Source organism: Hordeum vulgare, chromosome 5H (genome assembly GCF_904849725.1).
Source record: "Hordeum vulgare subsp. vulgare chromosome 5H, MorexV3_pseudomolecules_assembly, whole genome shotgun sequence".
Classification (NCBI taxonomy): Eukaryota; Viridiplantae; Streptophyta; class Magnoliopsida; order Poales; family Poaceae; genus Hordeum; species Hordeum vulgare.
This window is the reverse complement of record NC_058522.1, coordinates 483,094,318-483,108,650: the sequence shown is the minus strand read 5'-3', so window position 1 is coordinate 483,108,650 and position 14,333 is coordinate 483,094,318. Positions and strand designations below refer to the sequence as shown.

The window sequence follows — 14,333 nt, the reverse complement described above, 5'->3', positions numbered from 1 at the left end:
GAAACCAAATTGGTTTTTGGTCACGCTTGTTAACCTTCTTAAGCGGTGTTCAATGACTCTCTCCCATAGCTTCATAGTATGGCTCATCAGCTTGATTCCGTGGTAATTAGTACAACTTTGAACATCCCCCTTGTTCTTAAAGATTGGTACTAAAATACTCCGCCTCCATTCTTCGGGCATCTTGTTTGACCGAAAAATGAGGTTGAAAAGCTTAGTTAGCCATACTATCGCTATGTCTCCAAGGCCTCTCCACACCTCGATGGGGATACCATCAGGACCCATCGCTTTGCCTACTTTCATCCTTTTTAACGCCTCCTTAACCTCACACTCCTGGATACGTCGCACAAAGCACATGCTGGTATCATCAAAGGAGTCGTCTAGCTCAATGGTAGAGCTATCAACCTCTCCATTGTAAAGGTTGTCAAAGTACTCCCTGTTGGAATTATGCCCTAGAGGCAATAATAAATATAGTTATTATTATAATTCCTGTATCAAGATAATCATTTCTTATCCATGCTATAATTGTATTGAATGAAGACTCATTTACATGTGTGGATACATAGACAAAACACCGTCCCTAGCAAGCCTCTAGTTGGCTAGCCAGTTGATCAAAGATAGTCAGTGTCTTCTGATTATGAACAAGGTGTTGTTGCTTGATAACTGGATCACGTCATTAGGAGAATCACGTGATGGACTAGACCCAAACTAATAGACGTAGCATGTTGATCGTGTCATTTTGTTGCTACTGTTTTGTGCGTGTCAAAGTATTTATTCCTATGACCATGAGATCATATAACTCACTGACACCGGAGGAATGCTCTGTGTGTATCAAACGTCGCAACGTAACTGGGTGACAAAATAGAGATGTTTCATTCGACCACTACAAAATAAAAAGGCTACAACCAACGAAAAGAACTTTGCTGAAGACGACAGAGTCTTTTGCTGCAACCCTCGTCAAATTTTGTTACTGTCGACGACGAATTTTGCTACATCGGTCACGACAGAGCTGCGACCTACTACAACGATGCCTTTTTTCATTGCAACCGTCTCCAGAGTTGCTACTACCGACGAGGGACTTTGCTATATGCATCATGGCGGAGATGGGACCGGTGAGAATGTTGAGATGAATTGCTGCAACTGTTGTTCTTTTTTGCTACTACCGGCGAGAGATTGGCTACATCCATCATGACGGAATCGCGCCCAGCGACGACAATGAGATGAATTGCTGCAACAGTCGTGCTTTTTTTTGCTACGGCTGGTGTTTTTTCTGCCACATACATGAACATAATTTACTCTTGGCGATCGCTCACACAAACCCGTACAACGAGCTTTGATGGCAAGACGACGACGACACATCGGGGTGCTACAACCATGGAGCTCGTTGACGAGTTGCCGTTGTCGCACCAGAGGTGCCATAAGGGGTGCACGCGGTTATATGCATGGAGTCGACGAGAAATGTATGCGGCAACCGGCGACGAGGGCCGCTACCGACGACGAGGAACGACGATCAAGGATGACCGACAATGAAATAAGATGAGGCGAGGCGAGGCGGTCGGCGTGCACGAGGATGGCACCCTCCTTCCTCTCCCTTTCTTCCATGCAGAAGGTTGAAGATGGGATGCGGAAGAAAAAAAAGAAAAGGGAAGAAATCTTACGAGTGCACACGTGCAAATCGAACGGATCCGAACAGATCTATCAAAAAAAATGGGCCGACGCGCGGGCGCATAGCTTTGCCCCCCTATCTCTCGACTGGACTAGGTAGCACCGGTCTTTCAAAAAAAAAAGACTAGGTAGCACCGTAGCTGTTGCTCAAAAAAAAGTAGCACCGTAGCAGATCCAACGCATGTGCTCCTTCCGATCCAACGGCGAACGAATGGTCTGAAACCCAGCGGTGGTCTCCATCGCCATTCCCACCAGTTTATATTAGCAATACTGGATGCCTACCCTAGATCTCTCCAAGAAGTGTACCAACGCGCCCTGAAACCCAGCGCCGCCAGCCCCCCACCCCCACCCGCACCCCCGGTTCCGATGTTGGCTGTCCGCTGTGGCGGCGCCGGCGACGGCGCCCACCTGACGTCCCAGAGAATAGCGGCAGCTCGAAGTGGAAATGGCCGCGGGACCGTTCTTGCCGCGGGCACCGGGGCCAGGGAGCTTACACACAGGGTTTCCTTCTCACCATGCTCCCGTCCCCACCGGATCGGTGCTTCATGGCCGTCGGTAGTGGTAAGTACTACTCCGTCCGTAAAGTAGTGATCTAAGCGCTCTTATATATCTTTAAAGCGGGAGTACTTTCTTCTGGGTAACCCAGTTCCCTAATTCCATAGTGTATTCGGGCGTATGAACTTTATGCCACTTCTTCTGCAGCGTTGCTCCCCTGGTCCCCCTCCTGACATGGAGGATCAGCCTGTCATTAAAAACAAAGGGGACGACGCATGGGAGGCGTTGAAGGCGGAGATGGTTGACATGTTCCGCCCCCTGCTGCGCAACATAGCTGAGTTCTGCTCGCTCCGCCGCCCATACGACCTTGAGGACTATCAAATCGGCATGGTCTTTGGTGCGTTTGAGTTTCAGTTGAATGACTCTGTTATATGTTCATTGTTTAAACTGTTGAGTTACTCACACTATATGGATTATGTCTATTTGCAGGTGCATTTCTTGGATGTGTTGGCTGTTACCAACTGTGGAAGACGGTTCTTCCATTTTTGTTGATGTCATGCTTGCCTACTTATTCTATAAACTCAGTGTTGTATCATCAGACTTGCATAAACGCCACAAGTCAAACAGCTTGATCACCCGACTGAAATTTGGTATTTCTTTTTTTTTGAAATTGTTATTTTCAGTTAAACACATCAAAAGGGATTATATGATGCACAGAGTAGCATAGATAATGGAGCAGATTGTATAGAAAACTAGTACTCCCATCTTATATGAGGAGTAAAAGAAAATGGAGGGAGTATTTTAGATCATTTCTAAGTTCTAACCCATCCCCAACTCCCCAAACCCCATAACTCCCAATATTGCTTATATCTAACCCATTCCCTAAGCTTAACTCCCAATATTTTTTTGGACAATTCTCTCCTAACTTTGCATACAAAAACCAAATTTGAACTATATTTCTACATAATTGCAGAAAAAAAGGGAAGGAAGAAAAAGAAGAAGCCTTTTGACCCTTTTGTCAAATACATTCCGTGCATCTCCAGCAGGAGGGCGTGGTGGCCGGCGGGGATCACTAGAAATACCGCTGTGGCAGCGGGGGGGGGGGGGGGACATACCAATTCCTGACCTCGATGACGCTGGAGACCGTGACGCGATTTTGGAGGCGATGACAGTCAGCGCGGGCGGGGGAAGTGGCTGTTGGGACCCTCGGGGAAGGTGTGGCAGGCACAGGAGGAGGCTCGGGAGGCAGTGGTGTACGGCTGCAGTGGTGGGGAGGTGAGCTGCTGCAGTGGCTGCTGCCAGTTACCACTCATTAGTGGGAGCTGGAGGCGACGGGAGAAGGCTTGGAAGACGGAGATAGGTGGCGGTGTGGCCGGAGTGGGCCGGGACACGGCCCATGGGGGTGGCTTAGCCTGTCGGAGATGTCATCGGCAGAAGGCGCGGGGGGGGGGGAGGTGACATACCAATTCCCGACCTCGCTGCCGCTCGAGACCGTGACGCGATTTTGGAGGCGATGACAGTCAGCGCGGGCGGGGGAAGTGCCTGCCGGGACCCTCGGGGAAGGTGTGCCAGGCACAGGAGGAGGCTCGGGAGGCAGTGGTGTACGGCTGCAGTGGTGGGGAGGTGAGCTGCTGCAGTGGCTGCTGCCAGTTAAGACTCATTAGTGGGAGTTGGAGGCGACGGGAGAAGGCTTGGGAGACGGAGATAGGTGGCGGTGTGGCCGGAGTGGGCCGGGACACGGCCCACGGGGGTGGCTTAGCCTGTGGAGATGTCATCGGCAGAAGGTGGGGGGTTGAGGAGGGAAACTTCCTTCCCCCACCCACCCCGCCACACACACAGAGGTAGAAGTATTGGGAGTTAAGGATTTTTTTAGAGCTTCTGAAATTTTTAGGGGGCTAAGAGAAGTATTGCGGATGGGTTAGAGTGTGCTAACTCCCATAGTGGCAGTTTTTTGGGAGTTAAGGATTTATTGCGGATGGGTTAGAGATGCTCCTACTTTTTGTATTTTTTTAGTGCAGGAGAAGAGTATGAAATATCCGTATGAATAAACAATAATACTAACACATTATCTTATTGGAGCACAAAATCTTGTTCACAAATGTGCAGAGTGAACAATACTTTGTGCTCCAAACAGATACTGTGATGAAGCCTGGACTGTATCTTTGACTCATTAGTGTTATGTAACTTAACTAAAAGTTATCAGCTTAATTCAAAACAATAGTCGTTTCGGGATTGAATTAACATATTTATAATGCATACACTGTAGTTGTCTGGGTCACCGTCACCTGCCCAAAATGCCATATACCCACTGCAAGACTCCTGACTTTATGAAGTTGTGAGAAATTACTATGAAGTACTCCCTCCGTTCCTAAATATAAGTCTTTCTAGAGATTCCACTAATAGACTACATACGGATGTATATAGACATACTTTAGAGTGTAGATTCACTCATTTTGTTTCGTATGTAGACTCCTAATGAAATCTCTTAGAAGACTTATATTTAAGAACGGAGGGAGTATGAACTGAACTGTTAATATAAATTTCACAAGTGACTGATCAGTGGCAACATGGATGTGTTCATTTTTTAAATCACCAGGGGCTTTAGCAACCTCAAATAGCTTGTTTAGCATTAACTCTAACTGTATTTACATTTGTATGTATTTATAACCTCATGTCACCTTTTGTGAATCGCAAGTCATTCTGCTTTAATTTTTATGGTCCAGTCTTATTTCTTTTTGCAGTAGTTCCGCTTAGCCATATTTGTGGACATTTATTGCATCACCTTTTCAATGTAGGTACCATACTTATCATGGTTTTGAAGGATATCAAGAAAAACTATGTCCTCCTGGATGCTATTAGGTCAGTATGCATTGTCTAACTCCTAAATCATTTAGTAGTCAGGTGCAACAGTTTTGTTTAGAGTCATCGCTTGCATTTTTTAAACAACCCTTTCTAACATTGAATTACAAATTCTTGAATGACAACTTATCCTCCAATTTGTACATCACATAATTCTGTTTTTATGTATTCCTTTTCACTTTTTACATTTTAGAACTAAGATAGCTTGTCAAGCTGATATATCAACACTACAACATCATAGGAGTTATATTTTAGATCTATAGGTCAACGGTCAAGCATAGTGGCAGCTAATGTTTTTTGGTGTCCACAAGAACCTTGTGACGAAAATGAGATCAGTAGGGAAACGTTATAGCCCTAGAAAATTATGGGTACTAGGAACGAACTAGAACAAATGTCAAATATACACTCGTGATGTTAAATTCATATCCAAAATGTGAACAGTAAGGCTTACATTCAACATGAGTGATGGAAGAGAAAGATGGAACAATTTTTCTTGGCCTTACTAGATTTTGTTTTTTGTATGTCACTTTGTTCTTCTGCCCAAGTTTAACTTTGTTGTGTTAAGGGTTGTGGTTGTCTTACACTAATAATAGGGTGACAAAGGTATTCAAACTGCATATAGTCACAAGCATTAAGCAACACATCATGTGTGTGCAATTAGCCTAGCAAAAATGGCCTAAAACAAGATAATACAATGTTTCCATGGGCACTTGAACACTGATAACTTTGCTTCACATCCAGTAGGTAAGGAAATCTTCAATCGGCACATTCTCTCACCGCTTGAGAATGCAGTTCATAATTCTGTTTGTCGAAGAATGCATGAAGTATCCTTAAACTCTCATTGCACTGCATGTAGAGAGTACAAATGTGCAAACCACAAACTGTTGAATGCTTTCTTTCAACGTGTAATGCCATCTCATTCTGTCATTGGGTTGCCATTCAACATTGTTGGTCTAAATTGTATGTGTCTGCTCAAATTTTTGTCAAGCTTATCATTAACTTCGTGACCTAATATTGGAGCTTTGATACGAACATATGATATATATTTAGTGTTATTTAGGGCTGTCAACATAAGTACAATCCTCCCACCAGAGGATCTGACTGTTCTATATGTCTTCTTATGTCTTCTTATGTATCTTATAGCTATACAAGATATATAGATGTTTGTAATCAGATTTCAGTAGTCTGCCAAGACTTGGTGGAACTCTGTGTAGAACATAGATTCCTGAGCCATAACTTTGTGTAAGCAACTAAATATTGTATCCAACCTTTATTGGTTAATATGAAATCTCCAGTACCATCAAAACACTTTCATAGATTGGGCTTGATTTGATTATGAAACAACACAATTATCCTTTTTATGCATTTCTTTTGGAGATGCTTCCTTCAAGCACTAACTGAATGTTGTTTCATGACATAGAATGCCGGTTTTCCTCCTCTACATCTGTGCATTCCTATTTGATGTTGCTGGTGTGAAGAAGTATGGAAGGCGTGGTCTGATTTATTTTGTTAATTTGCTGAAAACCAGAGGTGGGATTCAAGAAATGTATAGAATTATGTGGTATCCTGGCTATATCTCTCCATATGATGATTCTATAGACTGGCTACGAGACTCTTAGATTCGGTTATAAAGTATTGGAGCCGGTTTCAAAACTTTTGTGATAACTTTCATGATATGTAATATATGTGCGTATAAATTCTATTTGTACAATCCATAATATATCTACTAGTCCCTCCCATCCATATTAAGATAAAATCTAAGAGCATGTACAACTGGACTTGTCAAATCAGGCATCTTATACGCCGTGGCGCGTCTGCAGACAATGACAAGGCAGTCCCTAAATTGGCGCGTCCACAACCGTGTAAAGGAACTAAGAGAAATGACTATTTATTTACCAGTCTTGTCATCCGCTGTATTGTCATTTTGCCATTCGACTAACACTTGAATGTATTAGTAGACAAAATGACCTGTTTGTTGATCAGCTATGATGTGTTTCCACTCGCTACTTGCTGCTTTCTAAGGGGTAAATTTTAGCTTGAGAAGATATTTGCGAAAACATAGCGGTGCTCTTGCTCTGATGGAAATTCAGAGTAGGGTGTTTCAAACTAGATGCATTAAATCAAACGGCTGTGAAGGTGACGGATCATTGGAAATAATCCTCCGGTGAACGCGTAGCATTGCCCTTTTTTTATTAGTGTCGGACATAGTTTTGATAAGATCTAATTGAGTTAATGCACGACATGGTTTCCAGTAGGGAAAGGAAAGGAAATTAACGATTTGAATTTGGTTTAGATCATTCCAAAACATGAGGGGGTGTAGAGAGAGAGAGAAAAAAAAAATCAAAGGATGAAGGAAGGAAACCATAGAGGCAAGGAAGCGAACATGCCAACTCTCAGAGGAAAAAGGACAGCCCCATTGCAAAACATACTACAAAATGCCCAACCGAGCTTACATTAGAATTTTGGCTTACATTAGATTAGTCGACAGATTCATGCCCCAATACCTCATCATTCACATGATGCACCTGAGCTAGAATTTGATTCACCTCCACCTCATATTGGACATCCGGTACGCTCTCCATCTTTGGCCCAATTATCTCATCATTCAGATGAGGCACCTGAGCTAGTGTTTGCGCCACCTCCACCTGTTGGACATCTCGCACGATCTTTGACGCAATTATCTCATCATTCAGACGTGGCACCTGATCTAGTGTTTGCCCCACCTCCACCTGTTTGGAATCGGGTGTGCCCTCCTCCCATCTTTGTTTCAATCACCTCATCAGTCACACAAGGCATGCGAGCTACTATTTGAACAACCTCCACCCGCTGGACATCCGGTAAACTCTTCATGTTTGGCCCAATCGCCCCATCATTCAGCTCCAATTGTGGGACATTGTGTGCACCCTCCGTCTTTAGCCCAATCGCCTCATCGTTCGCAAGAGGCATTGGAGCTAGTAGTGTTTGGCATATCTCCATCCATTGGGCATCCCATTCGGCCTTAATCTTTGGATCATCCTGATCATCAAACAGACGATCGATCCGAGTTTTCGTCTGCTCCAACTCCACCTGTTGGGCATTGGTTAGGCCCTCCATCTTTGGCACAACTCCCCATGGTCCGAAGCAGCTGAAGTCATCAAATGCCAGCAGGCGCATCACCGCGAGTATCCCGTGTTTGGCCTTGGATAGCGCCAACAAGACACTGAAGAAAGGATTCACGAACTTCTTGGTGCCGGTCAAGTCCGTAAGTACCGACATGGTATAAAGGAAGAAAACAGAATCCCTGCGGTTGGGGAACGTCGCATGGGAAACAAAAATTTTCCTACGCGCACGAAGACCTATCATGGTGATGTCCATCTACGAGAGGGGATGAGTGATCTACGTACCCTTGTAGATCGTACAGCAGAAGCGTTAGTGAACGCGGTTGATGTAGTGGAACATCCTCACGTCCCTCGATCCGCCCCGCGAACAATCCCGCGATCAGTCCCACGATCTAGTACCGAACGGACGGCACCTCCGCGTTCAGCACACGTACAGCTCGACGATGATCTCGGCCTTCTTGATCCAGCAAGAGAGACGGAGAGGTAGAAGAGTTCTCCGGCAGCGTGACGGCGCTCCTGAGGTTGGTGATAACCTTGTCTCAGCAGGGCTCCGCCCGAGCTCCGCAGAAACGCGATCTAGAGGAAAAACCGTGGAGGTATGTGGTCGGGCTGCCGTGGAAAAGTCGTCTCAAATCAGCCCTAATACCTCAGTATATATAGGAGGGAGGGGGAGGGAAGAGGCAGCCTCAAACCCTCAAGGGTTGGCCGAAATTGGAGGTGGAGGAGTCCTACTCCAATCCTACTTGGAGTAGGATTCCACCTTCCCACTTGGAAACTCTTTCCACCTTGTGTTTTTTCCTTATCAAACCTTATGGGCCTTAGTGGGAACTTATTCCAGCCCACTAGGGGCTGGTTTATCTCTTCCCATAGCCCATGAGACCCCTTGGGGCGTGACACCCCTCCCGATGGTCCCCGGCACCCCTCCCGGCACTCCCGGTACACTACCGATGAGCCCGAAACTTTTCCGGTGACCAAAACAGGACTTCCTATATATCAATCTTTACCTCCGGACCATTCCGGAGCTCCTCGTGACGTCCTGGATCTCATCCGGGACTCCGAACAACATTCGGTAACCAACCATATAACTCAAATACGCATAAAACAACGTCGAACCTTAAGTGTGCAGACCCTGCGGGTTCGAGAACTATGTAGACATGACCCGAGAGACTCCTCGGTCAATATACGATAGCGGGACCTGGATACCCATATTGGATCCTACACATTCTACGAAGATCTTATCGTTTGAACCTCAGTGCCAAGGATTCATATAATCTCGTATGTCATTCCCTTTGTCCTTCGGTATGTTACTTGCCCGAGATTCGATCGTCCGTATCCGCATACCTATTTCAATCTCGTTTACCGGCAAGTCTCTTTACTCGTTCCGTAATACAAGATCCCGTAACTTACACTAAGTCACATTGCTTGCAAGGCTTGTGTGTGATGTTGTATTACCGAGTGGGCCCCGAGATACCTCTCCGTCACACGGAGTGACAAATCCCAGTCTCGATCCATACTAACTCAACGAACACCTTCGAAGATACCTGTAGAGCATCTTTATAGTCACCCAGTTACGTTGCGACGTTTGATACACACAAAGCATTCCTCCGGTGTCCGTGAGTTATATGATCTCATGGTCATAGGAACAAGTACTTGACACGCAGAAAACAGTAGCAACAAAATGACACGATCAACATGCTACGTCTATTAGTTTGGGTCTAGTCCATCACATGATTCTCCTAATGATGTGATCCCATTATCAAGTGACAACACTTGCCTATGGCCAGGAAACCTTGACCATCTTTGATCAACGAGCTAGTCAACTAGAGGCTTACTAGGGACAGTGTTTTGTCTATGTATCCACACAAGTATTGTGTTTCCAATCAATACAATTATAGCATGGATAATAAACGATTATCATGAACTAAGAAATATAATAATAACTAATTTATTATTGCCTCTAGGGCATATTTCCAACAGTCTCCCACTTGCACTAGAGTCAATAATCTAGTTTACATCACCATGTGATTCCAACGAATCCAACACCCATATAGTTATGGGGTCTGATCACGTCTTGCTCGTGAGAGAGGTTTTAGTCAACGGTTCTGAAACTTTCAGATCCGTGTGTTCTTTACAAATCTTTATGTCATCTTATAGATGCTGCTACTACGTGCTATTCGGAAATGCTCCAAATATCTACTCTACTATACGAATCCGTTTCACTACTCATAGTTATTCGGATTAGTGTCAAAGCTTGCATTGACGTAACCCTTTACGACAAACTCTCCAACCACCTCCATAATCGAGAAAAATTCCTTAGTCCATTAGTTACTAAGGATAAATTTCGACTGCTGCTAGTGATTCAATCATGGATCACTCTCTGTACCTCTCAACATACTTTGAGTCAAGACACACATCAGGTGTGGTACACAGCATGGCATACTTTAGATTCTACGGCTAAGGCATAGAAGACGACCTTCGTCTATTCTCTTTATTCTGCCGTGGTCGGGTTTTGAGTCTTACTCAAATTCACACCTCACAACGCAACCAAGAACTCCTTCTTTGCTGATCTATTTTGAACTCTTTCAAAAACTTGTCAAGGCATGCATCTTGTTGAAACTTCTATTAAGCGCTTTCGATCTATCTTCATAGATCTTTGATGCTCAACGTTCAAGTAGCGTAATCCAGGTACTCCTTTGAAAACTTATTTCAAACAACCTTGTATGCTTTACAGAAATTCTACATTACTTCTGATCCACAATATGTCAACCACATATACCTATCAGAAATTCTATAGTGCTCCCACTCACTTCTTTGTAAATACAAGTTTCTCATAAACCTTGTACAAACCCAAAATCTTTGATCATCTCATCAAAGTGTATATTCCAACTCCGAGATGCTTGCACCAGTCCATTGAAGGATCACTGGAGCTTGCATACTTGCTAGTATCTTTAGGATCGACAAAACCTTCTGGTTGTATCTCATACAATGTTTGCTCAAGGAAACCGTCGAGAAAACAATGTTTTGACATCCTACGTGCAATATTTCATAAATAATGCATCAACAACTAACATAATTCTAACAGACCTTTAGTATCGCTACGAGTGAGAAAATCTCATCATAGTCAACTGTTTGATCATGTCGAAAACATCTTTGCGACAAGTCGAGCTTTTCTTAATAGTGACTTATCACCATGATCGTCTGTCTTCCTTTAAAGATCCATTTTTACTCAATAGTCCTATGACCATCAATTAGTTCTACCAAAGTCTACACTTTGTTTTCACACATGGATCCTCTCTCGGATTTCATGGCTTCCAGCCATTTGTCGGAATCTGGGCCCACCATCGCTTTCTCCATAACTCGTAGGTTCACTGTTTCTCAACAACATGACCTCCAAGACAGGGTTACCGTACTACTCTGCAGCAGTACGCGACCTTGTCGACCTACGAGGTTTGTAGTAACTTGATTCGAAGCTCAATGATCATCATCATCAGCTTCCACTTCAATTGGTGTAGGCGCCACATGAACAACTTCCTGCGCCCTGCTACACACTGGTTGAAGTGATGGTTCAATAACCTCATCAAGTTCTACTACCCTCCCACTCAATTCTTTCGAGAGAAACCTTTCCTCGAGAAAGGATCCGTTTCTAGAAACAAACACTTTGCTTTCGGATCTGAGATAGGAGATGTGCCCAACTGTTTTGGATATCCTATGAAGATGTATTTATCCGCTTTGGGTTCGAGCTTATCAGACTGAAACCTTTTCACATAAGTGTCGAAACCCCAAACTTTCAAGAAACGACAATTTAGATTTCTCTAAACCTCAGTCTATACTGTGTCATCTCAATGGAAATACGCGGTGCCCCATTTAAAGTGAGTGCGGTTGTCTCTAATGCATAACCCAAAAATGATAGTGGTAATTCGATAAGAGATATCATAGTATGCACCATACCAAATAGTGCGTGGCTATGACGTTCAGACACATCATCACACTATGATGTTCCAGGTGGCATGAACTGCGAAACAATTTCCACTTTTGTCTTAACTGTGTACCAAAACTCGTAACTCAGATATTCATTTCCATGATCATATCGTAGACAGTTTATCCTCTTGTTATGACGAACTTCACTCTGAAACGGAATTGAACTTTTCAACATTTCAAACTTGTGATTCATTAAGTAAATACTCCTGTATCTACTCAAATCGTCAGTGAAGTAAGAACATAATGATATCCACTGCGTGCCTCAGCACCCATTGGACTGCATACATCAAAATGTATCACTTCCAACAAGTTACTATCTTATTTCATCTCAATGAAAACAAGGCCTTGCTCATGTGGTATGATTCGCATGTCACTAGTGATCCGAAATCAGGTGAGTACAAAGATCCATCAGCATGGAGCCTCTTCATGCAATTTATACTAACATGACTCAAGCGGCAGTGCCACAAGTAAGTGGTACTATCATCATCAACTCGTATCTTTTGGCACCAATATCATGAACATGTGTAACACTACGATCGAGATTCAATAAACCATTGAAGGTGATTATTCAAGAAAATAGAGTAACCATTATTCTCTTTAAATGAATAATCGTATTGCAATAAACACGATCCAATCATGTTCATGCTTAACGCAAGCACCAAATAACAATTATTTAGGTTTAACACCAATCCCATGGTAGAGGGAGCGTGCGACGTTTGATCATATCAATCTTGGAAACACTTCCAACACGTATCGTCACCTCGCCTTTAGCTAGTCTCCGTTTATGTCGTAGCTTTCATTTCGCGTCACTAATCACTTAGCAACCGAACCGGTATCCAATACCCTCGTGCTACTAGGAGTACTAGTAAAGTACACATCAACATCATGTATATCAAATACACTTCTTTCGACTTTTGCCAGCCTTCTTATCTACCAAGTATCTTGAGTTGCTCCGCCTCAGTGATTGTTCCCCTCATTACAGAAGCACTTAGTCTCGGGTTTAGGTTTAATCTTGGGTCTCTTCATTAGTGCAGCAACTGTTTTGCCGTTTCACGAAGTATCCCTTCTAGCCCTTGCCTTTCTTGAAACTTAGTGGTTTTACAAACCATCAACTATTGATGCTCCTTCTTGATTTCTACTTTCGCAGTGTCAAACATCGCGAATCGCTCAAGGATCATTGTATGTATCCTTGATATGTTATAGTTCATCACGAAGCTCTCACAGCTTGGTGGCAGTGACTTTGGAGAACTATCACTATCTCATCTGGAAGATTAACTCCCACTTGATTCAAGCGATTGTCGTACTCAGACAATCTGAGCACATGCTCAACGATTGAGCCTTTTCTCCTGTGCTTTGTGGACAAAGAATCTTGTCGGAAGTCTCGTACCTCTTAACAAGGGCACAAGCATGAAATCACAATTTCATCTCTTTAGAACATCACTTATGTTCCGTGACGTTTTACAACGTTTCCGGCGCCTTGCTTCTAAGCCATTAAGTATTTTTGTACTGAACTATCGTGTAGTCATCAGAAACGTGTATGTCGGATGTTCACAGCATCCACAGACGACGCTCGAGGTGCAGCACACCGAGTGGTGCATTAAGGACATAAGCCTTCTGTGCAGCAACGAGGACAATCCTCGGTTTTACAGACTCAGTCTGCAAAGTTTGCTACTATCAACTTTCAACTAAATTTTCTCTAGGAACATATAAAACAGTAGAGCTATAGCGCAAGCTACATCGTAATTCGCAAAGACCATTAGACTATGTTCATGACAATTAGTTCAATTAATCATATTACTTAAGAACTCCCACTCAAAAAGTACATCTCTCTAGTCATTTGAGTGGTACATGATCCAAATCCACTATCTCAAGTCCGATCATCACATGAGTCGAGAATAGTTTCAGTGGTAAGCATCTCTATGCTAATCATATCAACTATACGATTCATGCTCGACCTTTCGGTCTCATGTGTTCCGAGGCCATGTCTGCACATGCTAGGCTCGTCAAGCTTAACCCGAGTGTTCCGCGTGCGCAACTGTTTTGCACCCGTTGTATGTGAACGTTGAGTCTATCACACCCGATCATCACGTGGTGTCTCGAAACGACGAACTGTAGCAACGGTGCACAGTCGGGGAGAACACAATTTCGTCTTGAAATTTTAGTGAGAGATCACCTCATAATGCTACCGTCGTTCTAAGCAAAATAAGGTGCATAAAAGGATTAACATCACATGCAATTTAT

The 14,333-nt window shown here is 43.7% G+C and overlaps 1 pseudogene; it reads left to right on the top strand.

Moving 5' to 3' along the window:
• The first annotated feature begins 2,028 nt into the window (after positions 1–2,028).
• On the top strand, positions 2,029–6,635 carry LOC123396952 (annotated as a pseudogene).
• The last annotated feature ends 7,698 nt before the right edge of the window (positions 6,636–14,333 follow it).